The sequence below is a fragment of the Salvelinus alpinus genome, chromosome 4 (genome assembly GCF_045679555.1).
Source record: "Salvelinus alpinus chromosome 4, SLU_Salpinus.1, whole genome shotgun sequence".
In the NCBI taxonomy this organism is placed as follows: domain Eukaryota; kingdom Metazoa; phylum Chordata; class Actinopteri; order Salmoniformes; family Salmonidae; genus Salvelinus; species Salvelinus alpinus.
Window position 1 is genome coordinate 83,331,257 of NC_092089.1, and position 20,955 is coordinate 83,352,211.

The 20,955-nt window shown below is 40.4% G+C and overlaps 1 pseudogene; it reads left to right on the forward strand.

Moving 5' to 3' along the window:
- The first annotated feature begins 755 nt into the window (after window positions 1-755).
- LOC139574561 (NXPE family member 3-like) overlaps window positions 756-20,955 on the forward strand; it is a 33,364-nt pseudogene continuing 13,164 nt past the window's right edge.

Consider the following 20,955-nt stretch of genomic DNA (forward strand, 5'->3'; position numbering starts at 1 on the left):
TGGTGGTTGCCTACTAGAAAGCAAGTTTGAATGAGTCTTTTTGAAGCAAATGCATTACAGCTATGCTGGAGTGGCAAGGACATATCCCAACATGCACCAGCTGCAGCACAGCCTGCCCAAGAGGCTACATTTACAGAGGCTTCATTCTTTGCTACAGGTAGAAGTGACTGAGTATTTATTCCTGTCAACAATGTTGGGGAGTAACTGATTACACGTACGTATAATAAGATAGCAAAAAACCTGAAACTGTAATCACTTACTATACCAGCAAAAATATTGTAATCAGGTGACGGATACTTTTGAAAAAATAGATTATTACTTTTTGGATTATTTTAAAGGCCCAGTGCAGTCAAAAACGTGATTTGTCTGTGTGTTAATTTTATTTCCACACTATGAGGTTGGAATAATACTGTGAAATTGTGAAAATTATGATAATAATACCCTTTTAGTGTAAGAGCTGTTTGAAAGGACCACCTGAAATGTCAGCCTGTTGTGGTGGGATGGAGTGTTGGCCTGCCTGGTGACGTCACCAGGCAATAAGAAAGAGCGCTCCAAACCTCTCTGCCAATAACAGCTAGTTTCCCCACTCAGACCACTCACAGACAGTCCGAGCAACATTTTAACTTGAGAAATTGCTCTTTGCTAAGAAGCTGTTTTTATGTTTTTTTATCGACGATTTTAATTTGAAAAGAATCACAGTATGGTACTTAACAATTTAATTTTTACCCAGAATTGATTTGATAATGAGATTAAAACGGCTGCATTGGACCTTTTTAAATTCAGCTACAGTCATAGGGTGGATAGCTGTAGGCTGGTACACTCTTTTTGGGTGGGGAGAGATGGTCGAAAGCCATTATAGGAGACAATCATAAATGTCTGACCATTCAGCACCGTCTACGAGTGCGTCAAGAGGGTAGTTCTGTGGAGTTGCGCTTGTTGTAAGGTAGCCTATGACCTTTACGTCAGTAAGTACAATATATTTTCAAAATAATACCTGGTGAGTAAATGAGACTTTGGAGAGTGTATGGAGAATATTATTTCATATCCGTTTTGTAGGTTAGGCTACTAGACTTAATGAAAAATTGTAACATTTAACGTATTGTCTGGAGAGTTTTTCCTAAAATTAATTCGATTATTTACACTCTGCTTATTCATTGAAGAAGGTATTGTAACGGTTTCGGCTTATTATTAACCACCCAGATGAATCAATTATCAAAATACGCATTAGCCTAATTTTACATGGAATAATATAAATCAGTAGGCCTACCTCGTATATATTTTTGATACCTACAATTTTCATTATTTGTTGGTCTTATTAATCTAAAAATTGAAAATAGTCTATATTAGACATGTTTCCATTGACACAAGTTTATTCGACAAAAGCAATGTCGCAAAAAAATGTATTACGACGTCTAATTGAAGCGGCAGATACAGGAGAAACCTTCTAAAGATAGGAAACCTTTTTATTCGTTCCACAGGGGTGGATATTTGTTTTGTAGAACTTTCTTTATTGCGACAAATGATGGTGGAAACGGTGTTTTTCGAATAAATGGTCATTGCCGAATCATTTTGAAGGTAGCTACGTTGGGCATGTTATTTCCCCGTTTAACTGTAACGTTCCACTTAACATTTAATTTTAAACGCCTACTGCTTGCAAAATAAACATTCAACTATACAAATAATGTTTATTTGCAGGACAATGATTGTCCTAACTTTCAATACTGCCTGAATTGCTTCGCCTTACTTTTGTGGTTGGCTGGCAAGTTTAACCATCCAATTGTTTCGATCTACAGGAGTGCACGTTTCACCATGGCACGGACCGTGGCGATACGTTGGCACATTATAATTATTAGAATATGGCAAACATGACTAAATTCTTGCATTATATCCGTTCGGGCTTTTACGGGCTACCGGAGACATAAAACTGCGCAATTGGCCTAAATGAGTAATGGAAACACTTCAATCACCTCATTATTTTTCGACACTATAGTTTTTGCTAATATAAGGGCTCTGAAAGTGTTACAATTGTAATCAATCAAGAGCGTTGAAATCCTACCTTGAAAGAACTGTCTCGTCTGTAATGATATCAGAGCTGTACAGAGCACATCAATCAATCAGCCACTGAAATAGCCGCCTAGCTAACATTTCAATTATTTTCAATCACCATATTTGTCACTTTGGTCCTACATAGGCCTATATGTTCACCTGCAATTTAATTGATGAATGAATTATCTGTCTTTTATTGAACCGATAAAAGATAGCTATTGCGACACACGATGTTTAAACGGAAATGTACCATAGCTGGCTGGCAATTGTCGAATTTATTTTCTCTATGCTGCTTTTCTAAATGTCGTCAAAACAAATCACTGGACAAGTTCATGGAAACTTAGCAAATTACTTTCCTTTTCCGAGTATGTAGACTACTCGGTCCTTTCCTTTTTATGTACCAGATTGTCGAGATGTGTTCCCCTCATCTTGTTTCCCATGCAGGAAATAGTATGTTTTGAGTAATTTAAGTACATTATTGTAAAATAACAATTATGGTGGTTTAGTCTTCACTAAAGCCGTGTCATTATCAGACCTATATGAATATTAGGTTAATGTATCTAATGCATCATGTTTTCATTATTATTATTGTAATTATAATTATTTACTTCAGTAGGCCTATATGGATTATCAATCATAGTTGTTCAGCCCATATACAAAAGAGCATAAGAGCCTACAGTGACAGTTTTGAAGTTATTTCGTACACTTTGTATTTTGGTCATCAATAAGGAGAAACACCACTCTTGGATTGAAAACTCATTTTAATAAGAACAAACTCTCTGATCGCACTAAACACCTTTTGATTATTTGCTGACTATTTATGATGCTCTAGTTTGATTTAAGGACAGCTTTTGACTGTCAGAAGTAGGAAGCATTGGCTCTAACAAATGTCAAAGCGTCATGTGCTATTCATGCTGTTGTTAAAGCCCCATAGTTGTTGCAAGATTGCAGTCTTCAGAGGGACCTACTGCTCTGTTTACTGTATTTTACAGGAACGTTTAATTATGTTTAGATACAATCCATATAGCCTGTATTCAAGCACATCAAGCATAAAGTGTTTGAACATCATCTGTCATTATGACATGGTGGCTGCCTACTAGAAAGCAAGTTTGAACGAGTCTTTTTGAAGTGAAAATGCATTACAGCTATGCTGGAGTGGCAAGGACATATCCCAACATGCACCAGCTGCAGCACAGCCTGCCCAATAGGCTACATTTACAGAGACCTCATTACTTGCTTCAGGTAGAAGTGTCTGAGTATTTATTCCTGTCAACAGTGTTGGGGAGTAACTGATTTCACTTACGTATAATTTGATTGCAAAAAAACAGAAACTGTAATCAAGTACTTTACCAACAAAAAGATTGTAATCAGGTGACGTATACTTTTGAAAAAATAGATGATTAATTCTTGGATTACTTTAAAAGCCCAGTGCATCAAAAACTTGATTTGTCTGTGTTATGTACACCACTGTCAGGACCCGGTGCGAGAAACAGTCACTAATAATCGTCAGAACCCAGAAGATGAGGCAGACACAGCAGTACTAGAGATGGTGGTTTAATTAAAGAACAAAATCTTCAGGCAGAGAAACTAAATCCACAATGTCCAAAAATAAAGCCAAGAGGCACAAAATGGAAATCCTCCAAAATACAAAAGAAACTCCACAAAGTGGTAAAAAACAGCAGGGAAAAACAAACCTCAAAAGACTACTCAAATAATACACAAGAACTAAACCAGAGAACCTCTGGAAAATCCAACAAGAGAAATATCTGTATAAAACAAGGCTCGGGCTGGGGCTGGGTGCTAACTTACAAACACTGAGCAAGGAACTGAGGAACACACAGGGTTTAAATACTAACAAGGGAATGACCTACAGGTGCAAACAATAATTAGAGCAAGAAAAACAAACGGTACAAAAAAGGTGCAATGGGGACATCTAGTGACCAAAACCCGAACAGTCTTGGCCAAAACCTGACACACCACCATTCAAAAGTTTTGGGTCACTTAGAAATGTCCTTGTTTTTGAAAGAAAATAACGTTTTTTGTCCATTAAAATAACATCAAATTGATTGGAAATACAGTGTAGACATTGTTAATGTTGTAAATGACTATTGTAGCTGGAAACAACAGATTTTTTATGGAATATCTACATAGGCGTACAGAGGCCCATTATCAACAAACATCAATCACTCCTGTGTTCCAATGGCACATTGTGTTAGCTAATCCAAGTTTATCATTTTAAAAGGCTAATTGATCATTAGAAAACCCTTTTTGAAATTATGTTATCACAGCTGAAAACTGTTATCCTGATTAAAGAAGCAATACAACTGGCCTTCTTTAGACTAGTTGAGTATCTGGAGCATCAGCATTTGTGGGTTCGATTACAGGCTCAAAATAGCCAGAAACAAAGAACTTTCTTCTGAAACTCGTCAGTCTACTCTTGTTCTGAGAAATGAAGGCTATTCCATGCGAGAAATTGCCAAAAAACTGAAGATCTCGTACAATGCTGTGTACTACTCCCTTCACAGATCTATGACATATCTATAACTCACATTTCTATGTGCATTTTGTTGGGTCGCCCAAAAATGTACATATCGCAGCTTTAACGTATATAGTTTGATAACAAATGCCTCACAAGTCCTCAACTGGCAGCTTCATTAAATAGTACCCGAAAAACACTAGTCTCAACATCAACAGTGAAGAGGCGACTCCGGGATGCTGGCCTTCTAGGCAGAGTTGCAAAGATAAAGCAATATCTTAGACTGGCCAATAAAAATAAAATATTAAGATGGGCAAAAGAACACAGACACTGGACAGAGGAACTCTGCCTAGATTTGCTTGTTGTAGTCAGTGAATTGAAAATGTGCTTAGAGTTTTAAGGAAGAGGCATTTTGATGATCTGTTTAGTTTTTTTGTGCTTATGTAAAAGATGTCACCCTGCTTGCTTAGCGAGTACCGCTTCCTCCTTATTTGGCTCACACCGAGGCTCAACCCAGGACCTCTGGCTTGCTGGCACATGTGACCGCGTCTTACCAGTCGGCGCCACCGTAAAGTTCACAATTTATTTGTCACATGTGCCGAACACCTACAGGTGTAGGTAGTGTCATGACGTTGGCCTGTGGGTAAGGTTTATGACCCCCCCCATAAATACCTTTCTCCCTTCCCTCTCTCTTGACTCTAGGGGGACTCTTGAATAGCCTTTGTTAAACAGAGAGTCTGGGAACATCAAACAAGTAGAGGGAAAGGAACCTTATTTCGGTTATAGAACCAGTTGAAAATATGCATTGGTACTTAGTGAATATGTCAGTTCGGTTGTCATCTGAGACATTATGACTGATGACAGGACGACCTAAACTGTATCTGGGAAAGTCTACACATTATAGTTATCAGATTTACATGGAATTGTTGTGCAATTCAAATGTTTAAATATAAAATTATTGATGAAAAGATGAAATGTAATTTTAGCTTCCAAATGAGAGATTTTGGTTTTCATAAGGTTAGGGCTCTGCTCAATCAGTGGCCCGCCCCTGTGAAGAGACATGGGTTATAAAGTATGAAACACACCCTTCTCCCTCCACTATATAAGCCCTTGACGAAAATGAACCTCCTGTTCTGGGTACATTAGGATGACGATCCGATGTCAGAAGGATTCAGATAATAACAACAGAACGAAGCCAACCTCGGCGTGAGCTTTGGTTGCGAATGGTATGAACTTTGAACTCTTATTCGCTACAGAATGGATACCTCCTAGCCGTTGAGTTAGCAGCGGCCGCTGTAAATGTGGGCTAGGAAAGGACGGACAGAGTATCCCGTCTACCACACAACGACGACACTACAACGTTTCCCGTTCACCACCAGAGACACTCTTCAAAGGACAAAGGACTCTGTTGAGCAACACGGCCTTCCATCTACCACCAACCTATTGAAGCGCAGCTCAGAGTAAATATTTATTGCATTTTCATTTTCCAAATGGGCGGTAATTTAGAATGCATAAGATTCTGTATTTACGATAGAGTAGCTGCCTACGGCCCGATAGAGACATCGCTTCTCCCTTTGTTCTTCAGTCTTCCCGCTCTTTCACTCAAACCCAGGGCCCTTTTCTTTGTGTAACCAGCTGTCATATCTGTTCCGTCCGCTAGGGACGTTTTCCTTTATGACATAATTTGTAGTCAAGGTTTGATTCATTCTGTGTATACTGTATGTAATTCTGTGTGATTAGTTAGGTATTTAGTAAATAAATATTTAAACCCAATTTTGTATTGCTGATTCAACTTGTTAGCCAGGGTTCGTGAAGAAGAACTTTCAGATGAGACTGAAATAAGGTGACGATTAATATTGACTGCTATTGATGTAAAATATTACTAGGTAATACTAATATTACTACATGTTCTACTACATTGTTCACACTGCGTGCCTTAATGCTCAAATCAGTTTGGTTTTTCAAAACCGTTTTGGAATACTGACTGTCTAAACAGCAAGTTACGTGACCAAGTCAGACTTGTGTGTGTTCAGATAGTCATTTGCTAACATGGCTACGCTATTTGTCATAGTAACGACTGGTGTGTGTTCGGTAGTGTAGGCTGATTGGTGGTGGTGCTTGTGCTTCCTATCACTCAGAAGTTATGTAGCAAGCTAAGGTGACAACAATGCCAGCCATGGACGTTTCCCAGTTGCTTTGAATGTTCAAAATCATAGTGTAAGAACGCTTTTAAAGACTCAAACGATAAGATAATCCAACTTTCCAAATGTGTTCTTTTTTGGCTAGCCACAGCAGTCAACTAGCCAGCTTTCTAAATGTTTAGCTCATATCAAATTTGATTGGTTGCATACACATATTTTGCAGATGTTATCGCAGGTGCAGCGAAATGCTTATGTTTCTGGCCCCAACTGTGCAGTAATACCTAAAAACACTAAATGCATAAATACCAAATAAAGAAATTAAAAAATATCAGAACGAGCAATGTCAGAATCCACCACATTCACAAAAATGGATCGTTCCTACAGACAGTGAGTCATGTGGCCGTGGCTTTCTATATAAAGCAGGCAGACAGGCATCGAGGCATTAAGTTACTGTTCGATTGAACGTTAGAATGGGCAAAACAAGTGACCTAAGCGACTGAGTCTGGTATGATCATTGGTGCCAGGCGCACCAGATCCAGTATCTCAGAAACGTCCGCCCTCCTGGGCTTATCACGCAGGGCAGTGTTCAGTCAGTGGCAGTCCTATGGGCAAAAACAGCTCATTGATGAGAGAGGTCAAAGCAGAATGGCAAGAATCATGCAAGCTAACAGACGGGCCACAAACAGACAAATAACAGCGCAGTGCAACAGTGGTGTGTAGAACGGCAACTCGGAACGCATAACTCGTCGATCCTTGTCATTGATGGGCAATTGCAGCAGACGACCACGACAGGTTCCACTCCTATCAGCTAAAAACCAAAAGAAGCGGCTCCATTGGGCACGCGATCACCAACACTTGACAATTGAGGAGTGGAAAAACATTGCCTTGAACATGCCAGCTAGTTAAATTTACTTGAGTGGCCTGCAAGTCCCCAGACCTCAACTCAATCTAACATCTTTGGGATGAGATGGAACGGGCTGTTCTCAGCATGAATGTACCGCTGTCCAATCTGGACCAACATCCCTGTGGAATGCTTACGAACGCTTCCTGTGGAACACCTTGTAGAATGCCCCTAAGAGTTCAGGCTGTTCTGGAGGCAAAGGGGTGTCCTGGTACCAAATAAACTGGCCACTGAGTGTATATGTACTGTATATAATGGTGTGAAATAGACAGTACAGACAGTATATGAATAAAAAAAGGTGTGTACAGCAGTAGTTATATAGGACGAGCCTTTATGAGCCTACATAAAGCTCTCCCCCTAAAGCAGAGTCCCAACACTTTACCACTGCTACACATGGCAATCAGCGGAGCCTTGTCTGGCAGTGAAACAGTTCATTCAGCCTCATTTACTGCCTTTTAAAAACATAGCTGATTTTTTTTTTGCTTAACTAGGCAAGCCAGTTAATTTAGAACAAATTCTTAATTACAATGGCTGCCTACCCTGGCCAAACCCGGACGACGCTGGGCCAATTGTGCACCACCCTATGGAACTCCCAATCACGGCCGGTTGTGATTAAGCCTGGAATCGAACCAGGGTCTGTAGTGTCTTTACTATCAAATGAGGAGAGACAAACTTATCACACAAGTCAGAGTTATACTTAAACTACATCTTTAATAATAAGTGCTTTGCAATAGCAATGACTCACCATTTTCTAATGATCCGTTGAGAGTGACAGCACACTGGCTACTGAGATCTTTTATAGCAAAGATCCACCCCCTAGTCAACATAACACACCACAGATATTAGGAACAGTTCACAAAGTGAGACTTTATAAATGAGAAAGGAGTATCCCGTAGGCAGATAGCATTCGCTATAAACTATCGTTCAGTTTGGCCCCCGAAGACGAGGTTACTATCTCGTTCCTGGTACTTCATAGCACAAAAACACCAACTCATCCAATGGCATAAATCAATTGTCAACTCTAGATACTCCCATCTCAAGTAAAACCCCTTCTAGACCCCACTCCTGGACAAGCTCACTGAGGGGAGTGAGTCTCTAGGTCATACACCATCCCAGGATAAGTGCAACATCAGAGAGGACATACAATGGTTCCAGACACTGCTATACACCTCCCCCCAATGCCAAAGGAGGGAGTGACATGCGCACAGACATTGTGGAGACAAGTAATTGGTTCCCCATTAATCACGCCATCCCTTCACATGGTCTAAGAATAGGTAAAGACACATTCACATATGAAGACAATGTTCCATCCTGTCCTCTTTCCTTTCTGAAATTCTGCATAGCACCAGGGACATGTGAAAGACAAGCCTGACCTTCCCTCAGCTGGGGCTCAGTCACTTGGGGCCCAGAGAGAGGAGAGAAGTGCAACTGCCAACACCAGAGTCCAAAGGGATACATTCTAATAACAAGTATATCACATAAGCATATTATGCCGATAAGACATCTTAATTATCTATGTTACCCAACTAATTCTGATTCATCCGCCACAGTAGTGATGCCTCTAGAACTGAGATGCTACTCAGGAGCCCAAATATATGAAATGGCTGACTTGCTTAACCTGTCTAGGATTGGGAACCCCTCGCCAACGGCCAATGAAATTGCAGGGCGCCAAATTCAATCAACAGAAATCTCATAATTCAATTTTCTCAAACATACAAGTATTAGACACCATTTTAAAGATAAACTTCTCGTTAATCCAACCACAGTGTCCGATATCAAAAAAGCTTTTCGGCGAAAGCAGAACATATCATTATGTTAGGTCAGCAACTAGTCACAGAAAGCATACAGCGATTTTCCAAGCAAAGAGAGGAGTCACAAAAAGCAGAAATATTGATAAAATGAATCACTAACCTTTGATATTCGTCATCAGATGACACTCCTGGGACAACATGTTACACAATACATGTATGTTTTGTTCGATCAAGTTCATATTTATATCCAAAAACCTCAGTTTACATTTGGCTTTGCCTCCAAAACATCCCGTGAATTTGCACAGAGCCACATCAAATCACAGAAATACTCATAATAAACATTGATAAAAGATACAAGTGTTATTCAGAGATTTAAAGATATGCTTCTCCTTAATGCAACCGCTGTGTCAGATTTGTCTTCAGAAAAGCAAATGGAACGGGAGCTACCTCTCATGTAAATGCACATGGTCTGCTCGTGGCTGCTGGCAGACCTCTGACTCATTCCCCTCTCATTCGGCCCCACTTCACAGTAGAAGCATCAGACAAGGTTCTAAAGACTGTTGACATCTAGTGGAAGCCTTAGGAAGTGCACGATGACCCATATCCCACTGTATATTCAATAAGGGCTGAGTTGAAAAACTACAAACCTCAGATTTCTCACTTCCTCGTTGGATTTTTTCTCAGGTTTTTGCCTGCCATATGAGTTCTGTTATACTCACAGACATCATTCAAACAGTTTTAGAAACTTCAGAGTGTTTTCTATCCAATACTACTAATAATATGCATATATTAGCATCTGGGACTGAGTAGGAGGCAGTTTACTCTGGGCACGATTTTCATCCAAACGTGAAAATTCTGCCCCCTATCCATTAAACAAATGTGGGTTCTACTAACAATTGAGCTGTACAAATTATGGCATAAGGGGACAACGAGCGGACAAGAGGCAATCTATAATTCTGATTAAGAAAATAATGAGCGAGCTAGAATGGACGTAGTCAATATAACTATTTGTTCAGCACTTTTGAAATGTACAGCGACATAATTCTCCCTGTACACCAAGTCAGAACCGTAGGATAAATAAAGGGGGCAAATAGCAGACAATGAAAGCTCATACAATATTCAATGATGACATTTTGGCTATTGGCTAAATGTGCACCACCAAGTCAGAACAGTAGGCTAAGTTATGAGGGGAAAAGGGACCAAATTATTAGGGTGAGGCACATGGGGTACTAACAGCTTACTACACAACATACACTTAGTATTACTTTCTTAGCTACAGTATACATATCTCCCTGGCGTATTACACAATTTATGCAGCAGTGTCAATACATTTTTGTACTCATCTTATTGTGCTGTATTTACTTGAACAGGAAGGTGGAGCGGCGGTCCTTCGTGTGCAAATTTTGTCATCAACCTTAGTCATCAAAGTCTGGCATTCTCTGGATTTACGGTTCTTTCATGACAACTTGGAACTCGAATTCCGAGTTGGATGACCTTTCAAAATGTATTTTCCCAGTCGGAGCTCGTTTTTTTCAGAGTTCCTAGTTGTCTTGAACTTACTAAAGTCTAAGATTTCAGAGTTTCCAGGTGTTTTGAACGCAGCAGAAGTCATGCTGGGTTGACAGAATGGCCAATGTTGAATGTTTATCCTTTTAAAACCTCTCTGGGATATTCGGAACAGTAAAGTCCCACCCAGCCAACAGCCAGTGAAAGTGCAGGGCGCCAAATTCAAAACAACAAAAATCTCATAATTAAAATTCCTCAAGCATACAAGTATTTTACACCATTTTAAAGATAGAATTCTCATTAATCCAGCCACGGCGTGTCTGATTTCAAAAAGGCTTTACAGTGAAAGCACCACAAACGATTATGTTAGGTCACCACCAAATCACAGAAAAACACAGCCGTTTTTCCAGCCGAAGAGAGGAGTCACAAAAAGCAGAAATATAGATAAAATTAATCACTAACCTTTGATGATCTTCATCAGATGACACTCATAGGACTTCATGTTACACAATACATGCATGTTTTGTTCGGTAAAGTTCATATTTATATCCAAAAATCTCATTTTACATTGGCGTGTTATCTTCAGTAGTTCCAAAACATGCAGTGATTTTGCAGAGAGCCACATCAATTCACAGAAATACTCATAATAAACATTGATAAAAGTTCTCCTTAATGCAACCGCTGTGTCAGACTTCAAAAAAACTTTACGGAAAAAGCACCCCATGCAATAATCTGAGTACGGCGCTCAGAGACCAAAACAGCCAAAGAGATGTTGTGTCGTCAACATTAGTCAGAAATAGCATTATAAATATTCACTTACCTTTGATGATCTTCATCAGAATGCACTCCCAGGAATCCCAGTTCCACAGTAAAGGTTTGATTTGTTCGATAAAGTTCATAATTTATGTCAAAATATCTTCCTTTGTTATTGCATTTGGTAAACAAATCCAAACGCGCGTGCAAGTCCAGCCGAAAGGTCGGACGAAAAGTCAAAAAAGTTCCGTTACAGTCCGTAGAAACATGTCAAACTAAGTATAGAATCAATCTTTAGGATGTTTTTAACATAAATCTTCAATAATATTCCAACCCGGAGAATTCCTTTGTCTGTAGAAAAGCAATGCAGCGTGAGCTACCTCTCACATGACCGCGCGTCACGAGCTCAAAGCATTCTGCCAGACCTCTGACTCATTCCCCTCTCATTCGCCCCCACTTCACAGTAGAAGCCTCAAACAAAGTTCTAAAGACTGTTGACATCTAGTGAAAGCATTAGGAAGTGCAACCTGACCAATATCCCACTGTATCTTCAATAGGGAATGAGTTGAAACTCAACCAACCTCAGATTTCCCACTTCCTGGTTGGATTTTTTCTCAGGTTTTCGCTGCCATATGAGTTCTGTTATACTCACAGACATCATTCAAACAGTTTTAAAAACTTCAGAGTGTTTTCTATCCAATACTACTAATAATATGCATGTATTAGCAACTGGGACTGAGTAGCAGGCAGTTTACTATGGGCACCTTATTCATCCAAGCTACTCAATACTGCCCCACTGTCACCAAGAAGTTAAGCTTGGAAAAGAGACCCTTAAACTCAGACTTGGTCCACACACCCACACCACTGAATAGCAGGCTAGTTATTGCTTTTCAATGCTTGCAGTTAGCCACTGATTCCTTCCAAACCACTCATTGTTGAATTTGCAATTTCCAACTTGTTGTGTAATGTTTATGTCCAATGACTGATGAGCACCGATACGTTTTATCTATAATTTCTCTTCATAATTTTTCTTCATATGACAAGGATTGAAAAGGATTTGCCAGTAGATTGTCGAATTGATTCATAATGATGACTGCTACTGTAGCTTGCTAGCTAAGATTTTGAAAATATGATGTTGACATGATCAATGACCTTGAGCCTTCTTGGATGGGCACTTCTAATGTAACTCTATGACAGCATCCAAGGGGTGCAATTTTCAAGCTCTCCAAACTCTCAAGCTTGCAATATGCAATTTTCAATCTTCAAGCTCTCAAGCTTTTCCAGTGACGCAGTGTCCCCGTGAGTGACAGAACACTGAGCCAATCACGGCACAACTAGAGAACATTACTAACCCCTACGCTCAGTATTTTACACTCGCTGCCCCACCACCACAGAAAGCACTGAGCTAGGCTGAAACACCTGCATTTTGGAGCTGCCTTACTCAGGAAAACAAAAGAGACCATGTTTGTATGTGGCTTTATAAACTTTTTTTTGTTCATTGTTTGCAAACTAATATGTGAAACGTATTAATGCCAAAATAAATATTTGTTATTATTATTATTATTTTTTAGCTAAACAGGTGGGGCTCTGCCTGCCCTGAATGACAGGTCGCCACTGGCACTTACCTATTTTAATTACAATGTTATCTACACTGAGTTTCCATGACATGGACTGGCCAGATGAATCCAGTTGAAAGCTATTGTCCCTTACTGATGTCACCTGTTAAATCTTCAGTAACTGTAGAGGAGAGGAGACAGTTTAAAGAAGGATTTTTAAGCCTTGAGACAATTGAGTCATAGATTGTGCATGTGTGCCATTCAGAGTGTGAATGGGCAAGACAAAATATTTTAGTGCCTGTGAAGGGGGTATGGTAGTAGATGCCAAGCGCACCAGTTTGAGTGTGTCAAGACCTGCAATGCTGCTGGGTTTTTCACGCTCAACAGTTTATTGTGTGTATCAAGAATGGTTCACCACCCAAAGGATATCCAGAAAACTGTGGGAAGCATTGGAGTCAACCTGGGATAGCATCCATGTGGAACGCTTTCGACACCTTGTAGAGTTATTGCCCCAACAAATTGAAGCTGTTCTGAAGGCAAAGGGGGGTGCAACTCCATATTAGGAAGGTGTTCCTAATGTTTTGTACACTTAGTGTATGTTTATAATTCTTACCGGTTCAGTGTACCCATTCTTTTCTGTGCCGCCATCTCATCATCAACTGTTTTCTCCCAGAGGATGTCGATGTTGTTGCCAGAATGTTGAATGGGTTTGGTTAAAAAATACAGTTGAAGTCGGAAGTTTACATACATCTTGGCCAAATACATTTAAAATCAGTTTTTCACAATTCATGACATTTAATCCTAGTAAAGATTCCCTGTCTTAGGTCAGTTAATGATCACCACTTTATTTTAAGAATGTGAAATGTCAGAATAATTGTAGAGAGAATGATTTATTTCAGCTTTTATTTCTTTCATCACATTCCCAGTGGGTCAGAAGTTTACATACACTCAATTAGTATTTGGTAGCATTGCCTTTAAATTGTTTAACTTGGGTCAAACGTTTCGGGTAGCCATCCACAAGCTTCCCACAATAAGTTGGGTGAATTTTGGACCATTCCTCCTGACAGAGCTGGTGTAACTGAGTCAGGTTTGTAGGCCTCCTTGCTCACACATGCTTTTTCAATTCTGCCCACAAATTTTCTATAGAATTGAGGTCAGGGCTTTGTGATGGCCACTCCAATACCTTGACTTTGTTGTCCTTGACTTTGTTGTCCACTAGCGGGACGCCTATCCCTAAGAAGTTTTAATTCTGTGTTCCCGGTCCAAAATGACCGCCCCATTATAGCTGATTATAAAACCATAATAATACATATTATATGACCTAATATTGTGTTAGATATTTTCATCAACTTACGTTCTTGTGAACATTGCAAATTTTGAACTTCTATTTGCTATTTATGGCCTGTAGGCCTCATTGACCTGAGCGCATACAACTCGTTTTTGAGTAAAAAAAGCATAATGTATGGATTCATTTGACTTTAACAAATACTCAGATGAAACATATTGTGCTATTTATCACAGACTACTTTGTGTTTAACAAGGACTACAAAGTTTAACAAGGACATTTGTTTTGAAACCATTTCACATTTGTAAATAGTGGCACAAAATAACATCTGTTGTGTTCCCGGTCAAAACTGACAGGTATGATTTTATTAGTAAAGAAAGGACATAGGCCCAAAACTACAGATGAAAACTTTACTATTTTACAAAATGAATGTCTGCACACATTAAAGAACAACAGTAACAATAACAGTATTACTAACAATAACAAAAACATTAACATGTTCCCAATCTGTAAATCAATGGTGGTTACATTTTGTGTGTTCTCATGCACATGTTGAAAAATACGTGGTGATTGTTGCATGTGCCTTGCAAATATATGCACTGCATTTATGGTACATAATGCTCGTTTTGACATCTCTTGGTGCACACAGATTCCACCTCTTCCTTTTGTTTCTTCTGTCTCTTGCGGCCATAGATCTTGCTTCTGGCCCTTGTATATCTCTCACCAATTCAGCAGAGGATGGTGTTGGAGGAAGGTTTTGGCACCTTTGAATGAGGGGTACCACCATGGTTTTCCCCAACTCTTCTAGGAATAGTCTCCCCTTGAAGAATTTCCCCTGCTTCCAGCTTGGATTCACCTCCATCCACACCACAAACGCGTTGTAGACTGACACATCTAGAATGTTGAAGAACACCTCCATGGGCCAACGTGCCGGGATCCTCTTACAAGAGTATGTGCCAGTAACCTGCAAAAGTGCATCAATCAGTAAATTAAAAAATGAGTACGTACAAGTGATACTTCATGTCTTGCATAATAACGTGAAAAATTGCATCAAAGCGTTGTTTAAATTTATCACATCTAAAACATATTTACATATTCAAATTAATAGAATTGACTCCATATTGTTCACAAATTCAATGAGCATTTCACCAAACAACAACATGTCTTATTTTTATGGTGCTGATAAAACATGAAAACATTTTTTTTTACCTTCTCCCTGGTACTCACAGCGGCATCCCTGTGCAGAGTTGTCATCAGGAGCACATTCTTATTTTTCTATGGGCAGTAGGACACAAGAGTGTGTGTATCTGTGAAGGCAAATTTAGAGGAAAAACGATCCCTGTCCTTGGTAGTGAGTAATGCAGGAGGCAACGCAGGCTTGTTCCTTCTGACCGTCCCGAACATGGTCATTTATTTTTGGAGCAGTTCCTGATCAAGAGCATATGAGGTGAAGAAAGTGTCACGTGATGTTGTTCCCCTGGAGATGTGCAGTCATTTCCAGGACCACCCGCTTCGCCTGGTTCCTTTCGGGAACACCGTCAGCAGGTTTCCCGGTGTAAACCTGCATGTTCCAGGCATAACTTGTCCTGGCATCACATGCTGCCCATATCTTTATTCCATATTTAGACGGTTTACTCGGCATGTCCTGTTTGAATGGGCAGCGTCCCCTAAAAGTGATCAGATGCTTTTCCACTGTGATGTCTGGACTTGGGTTATAGATGAGTTGCAGGCTCTCCACCCACTTGTGCCAAACCTCTTTGATCGCTGCCAGCTTGTCTTGTTGACGGCGGCCTGATCTTGTATCACGATTGTCGAAGCGAATGACCCGTGACAACACATGAAATGTCTGGAGTGACATAGTGGCACGAAAAATTGCCCGACCAGACTCTGCATCCCATAAACTGGTGGTAGATTTGTTTCTGGATCTGTACACACCAGCCAAAATCAAGAGACCCAAGTATGCCTGGACGTCTGTCCGGTCTACCTCCTCCAGTTGTCTTTGTAAACGCGACTCCCCTCCAAGTTGGTCATGTTTAGCACTATAGTTTCGATTGACTGTCAGGAACAGTTCGAAGCAGGATTTTATGTCATCATCTCAGGATATGGCGTATCTCGTTGGACCTGGGGTCATCCTGATAACATTTTCAGCCGAGAGCCGACCTCTCCTCTCATGTGGGGATGAAGACCACAGGTGTACAAAAGTGAAAGAAAACACCCAAAATGTAATAAAAATCTGAAACATGTATTTTGTGTGTTCAGATGCCCTGTGTGGACAAAGTCACAGAACTTTATGGGAATCAGATTAAATGAACTACATTTTTCAGAGAGAAAACGTGTAAATCGGTCCATTTCGACCAGGACACAACAGGAGGGTTAAAAGGAGTGTCGTGTCTTTCCTATGCCGGATTAAGTGATATGACATGCTATTCTATAAAGTAATTTCTCTGTAATTAATATTACCTGATTAAACTAATCATGTAAATGTAATTAACTAGAAAGTCGGGGCACCACAAAATAATGTTTATAGAGCTGTTATCTTCCAAATAAACTCTTAAAGACTTGGTAATCTTTTACATCAATAGCAGTCAATTATTAATCGTCACCTTATTCAGTCTCATCTGAACATCGTAACCTCTTGGTTATCTTCCCGAACCCTGGCTAACAAGTTGAATCAGCAATACAACATTTGGTTAATTTATTTATTTATGAAATACCTAAACAATCACACAGAATTACATATACACAGGATGGGTCATACATTGATTACTAATTAGGTCATACAAAACGACGTCTCTAGTGGACGGAACAGATATGACGGCTGGTTACACAAAGAAATGGGGTTGGGTGAAATGAAAGCGCGGGAAGACTGAGGAACAAAGGGTTTGGGGTTCTATCGGACCTTGGGAAGCCATGCTACCGTAATACAGAATCTTATGCATTCTAAATAACCGCCCATTTGGAAAAGGAAAATGCAAGAAATATTTACTCCGAGCTGCGCTTCAATAGGTTGGTCGTAAATGGAAGGCCGGGTTGCCCAGCAGGAATCTCTTGTCCTCTGAAGAATGTCTGGTGGTAGAGTGGATACGTTGTAGTACCGTCGCCGTGTGATAGAACAGATACTTTGTTCGTCCTTTCAAAGGCCACGTTTACAGCTGCTGCTGCTAACTCAACGGCTAGGAGATATCACTTCTTTTTTAATTTTTAATTTTTATTTATTTAGATATTATCCCCTTTTCTCCCCAATTTCCGTGGTATCCAATCGCTAGTAATTACTATCTTGTCTCATCGCTACAACTCCCGTACGGGCTCGGGAGAGACGAAGGTCGAAAGCCATGCGTCCTCCGAAGCACAACCCAACCAAGCTGCACTGCTTCTTAACACAGCGCGCCTCCAACCCGGAAGCCAGCCGCACCAATGTGTCGGAGGAAACACTGTGTACCTGGCCCCCTTGGTTAGCGCGCACTGCGCCCGGCCCGCCACAGGAGTCACTGGAGCGCGATGAGACAAGGATATCCCTACCGGCCAAACCCTCCCTAACCCGGATGACGCTATGCCAATTGTGCGTCGCCCCACGGACCTCCCGGTTGCGGCCGGCTGCGACAGAGCCTGGGCGCGAACCCAGAGACTCTGGTGGCGCAGCTAGCACTGCGATGCAGTGCCCTAGACCACTGCGTCACCCGGGAGGCCCCGAGATATCACTTCTTTAGTGAATAAGATTTAAAAGTTCATACCAAGTTGCCATATTATACTCTCATGCTATATTCTGGCTGGTATAGTCAAAATGAATCTCTTCAACGTGTCGATCGTCACCTCCACGTTGAAATTCACCATTTTTAATGTCTGGACAGCAGCCCTCACGTCGTCTGGAACACGATGCCAATTTCGTAACGTTTTTGTCTTAGTTCTGCAGTTGATATAAGCCCTTTTAATGTCTGGACAGCTGTCCTCACGTCCTCGGGAACACAAATGTTACATTTTTGTAAAGGGCTTATGTAGTCGGGAGAGAAGGGCGTGTTTAATAGTTCACAACCAATGTCTGATCACATGGGCAGGGCCACTGAGTTGAGCCTAGTTCACTTATGAAAACCAATTCTCTCATTTAGAAGCTAAAATTACATTTAATCTGTTCACAAATAGTTTCATATTTAATCATTTAAATTGCACAACAATTCCATGTGAATCTGATAACTATAATGTGTAGACTTTCCAAGATACAGTTTATGTCGTCCTATCATCAGTAATAATGACTCAGATGACAACTGATCTGATATCATGTTCTTTAAGTACCAACGCATATTTTCAACTGGTTGGATTACCGGAATATGGTTCTGTTTACAACCCTTTTGATGTTACCTGACTCTCTCTATGTTAACAAAGAGTGTTTCCAAGAGTCACTCTGTAGAGAGAGAGGAAAGGGAGAAAGGTATTTATGCGGGGTCATAAACTTCACAAACAGGCCAACGTCATGACAGGAGTACGAATTGAGTTATTGCACATGTGCACTTCACAGAGAAGACGTTCCCTGACGGAAATATGCAAATAACATGCTAAAACATGCCAATAGGATCTCGCTAACTCTTGCTTGGCTCTGTCCACCCCTTTGCTTGTTCTGCACACTATGCTTATTTTTCTCCCATTGGAAATGACGCTGATGAGATATCTTGGGTTAGTTACCAGTATCTTTCCTAATGTTCGTGTCACTTGCTAGCTAGCAAGCAAGCAAACTTCAGCTACCACAGTCATGTCAAACATTGCACCTGGAATGACACACTAGCTGCATTTTTGTTTATTTGTGTAACGCTCGTCGGAAGGATGAGAACAAGATGCAGCGTGGTACGTGTTCATGCATCTTTATTAAATCCGAACACCAAACAAAACAACAAAAGAACAACGAACGTCACGTTCTGAAGGCTACACAGAGCTAACAAAAATCAACATCCCACATCCTAAGGTGGCAAAACAGGGTGTCTAAGTATGATTCCCAATCAGAGACAACGATAGACAGCTGTCACTGATTGAGAACCATACCCGGCCAAAACATAGAAACACAAAACCTAGAAATAATGAACATAGAATGCCCACCCAAATCACACCCTGACCAAACCAAATAGGGACATAAAAAGGCTCTCTAAGGTCAGGGCGTGACAATTTGAGCTGTGTTCTATTGGTATTTACTTGGAAATATCCATAATGATGTTGATGAGGTCTGACAGGCAGACAACAAGGCTTATATTAACCCCCTCTGTTACAAAACAAATAGTAGCCTTCAATATAAAGTTGTTTTTGATCAAATAAAAACCTGTCACTTTGTCACTTTTTTGTGTTTTTACCCGTTTTTCGTGATATCCAATTGGTAGTTTCAGTCTTGTCCCATCGTTGCAACTCCCATACAGTCTCGGGAGACGCAAAGGTTGAGAGCCATGCGTCCTCCGAAAAACGACCCTGCCAAGCCACACTGCTTCTTGATAAACTGCTCGCTTAACCCGGAAGTCAGCCACACCAATGTGTCGGAGGAAACACCGTACACCTGGCGACCAAAGTCATCTTGCAGATGCCCGGCCCGCCACAAGGAGTCGCTAGGACAAGGAAATCCGGCCAGACAAACCTTCCCCTAACACGGACGACGCTGGGCCGATCCTAGGCTGTGACACAGCCTAGGATCAAACCCCGGTCGGTAGTGACGCCTCAAGCATTGCGATGCAGTAACTTAGTACCGCTGCACCACTCGGGAGGCCCACTTTGACACTTTCACAAGGTTGTAGTAATTACAGTTTCAGCTATTATGACATTGGCTCAAATCTAGGTTTGCCTTTAGATTTCGAGAAAATTAACAACAATAATGTAATTCAGTTACCATGACCTTTATGAAGTATGAAACCTTTCTGCTCTACGGACCCCCAATCCTGGATCCGGGATCATCCTCATCAAAAAAGCTGACTAGCATAGCCTAGCCTAGCGCCACAGATATCCAGAAGTCCAATACAGCAAATGAAAGATAAACATCTTGTGAATCCAGCCAACATTTCAGATTTTTAAAACGTTTTACAGCGAAAACACAATATATATTTATGTTAGCTCACCACAATAGCCAAACACACAATGCCATTTTTTCACCGCAAACATAGCTTTCACAAAACCCACAAATAGAGATAAAATTAATCACTAACCTTTGAACAAATTCATCAGTTGACAGTCTTATAACATCATGTTATACAATACATTTATGTTTTGTTCGAAAATATGCATATTTATAGCTACAAATCCTGGTTTTACATTGGTGCCATGATCATAAATGGCACCAAAACAGCCAGAATAATTACAGAGAGCAACGTGAAATACATAAATACTCATCATAAAACATTTATGAAAAATACATGTTGTACAGCAAATGAAAGATAAACATCTTGTGAATCCAGCCAATATTTCCGATTTTTTAAGTGTTTTACAGCGAAAACACAATATATATTTATGTTAGCTCACCACAATAGCCAAACACACAACGCCATTTTTTCACCGCAAACATAGCTTTCACAAAACCCA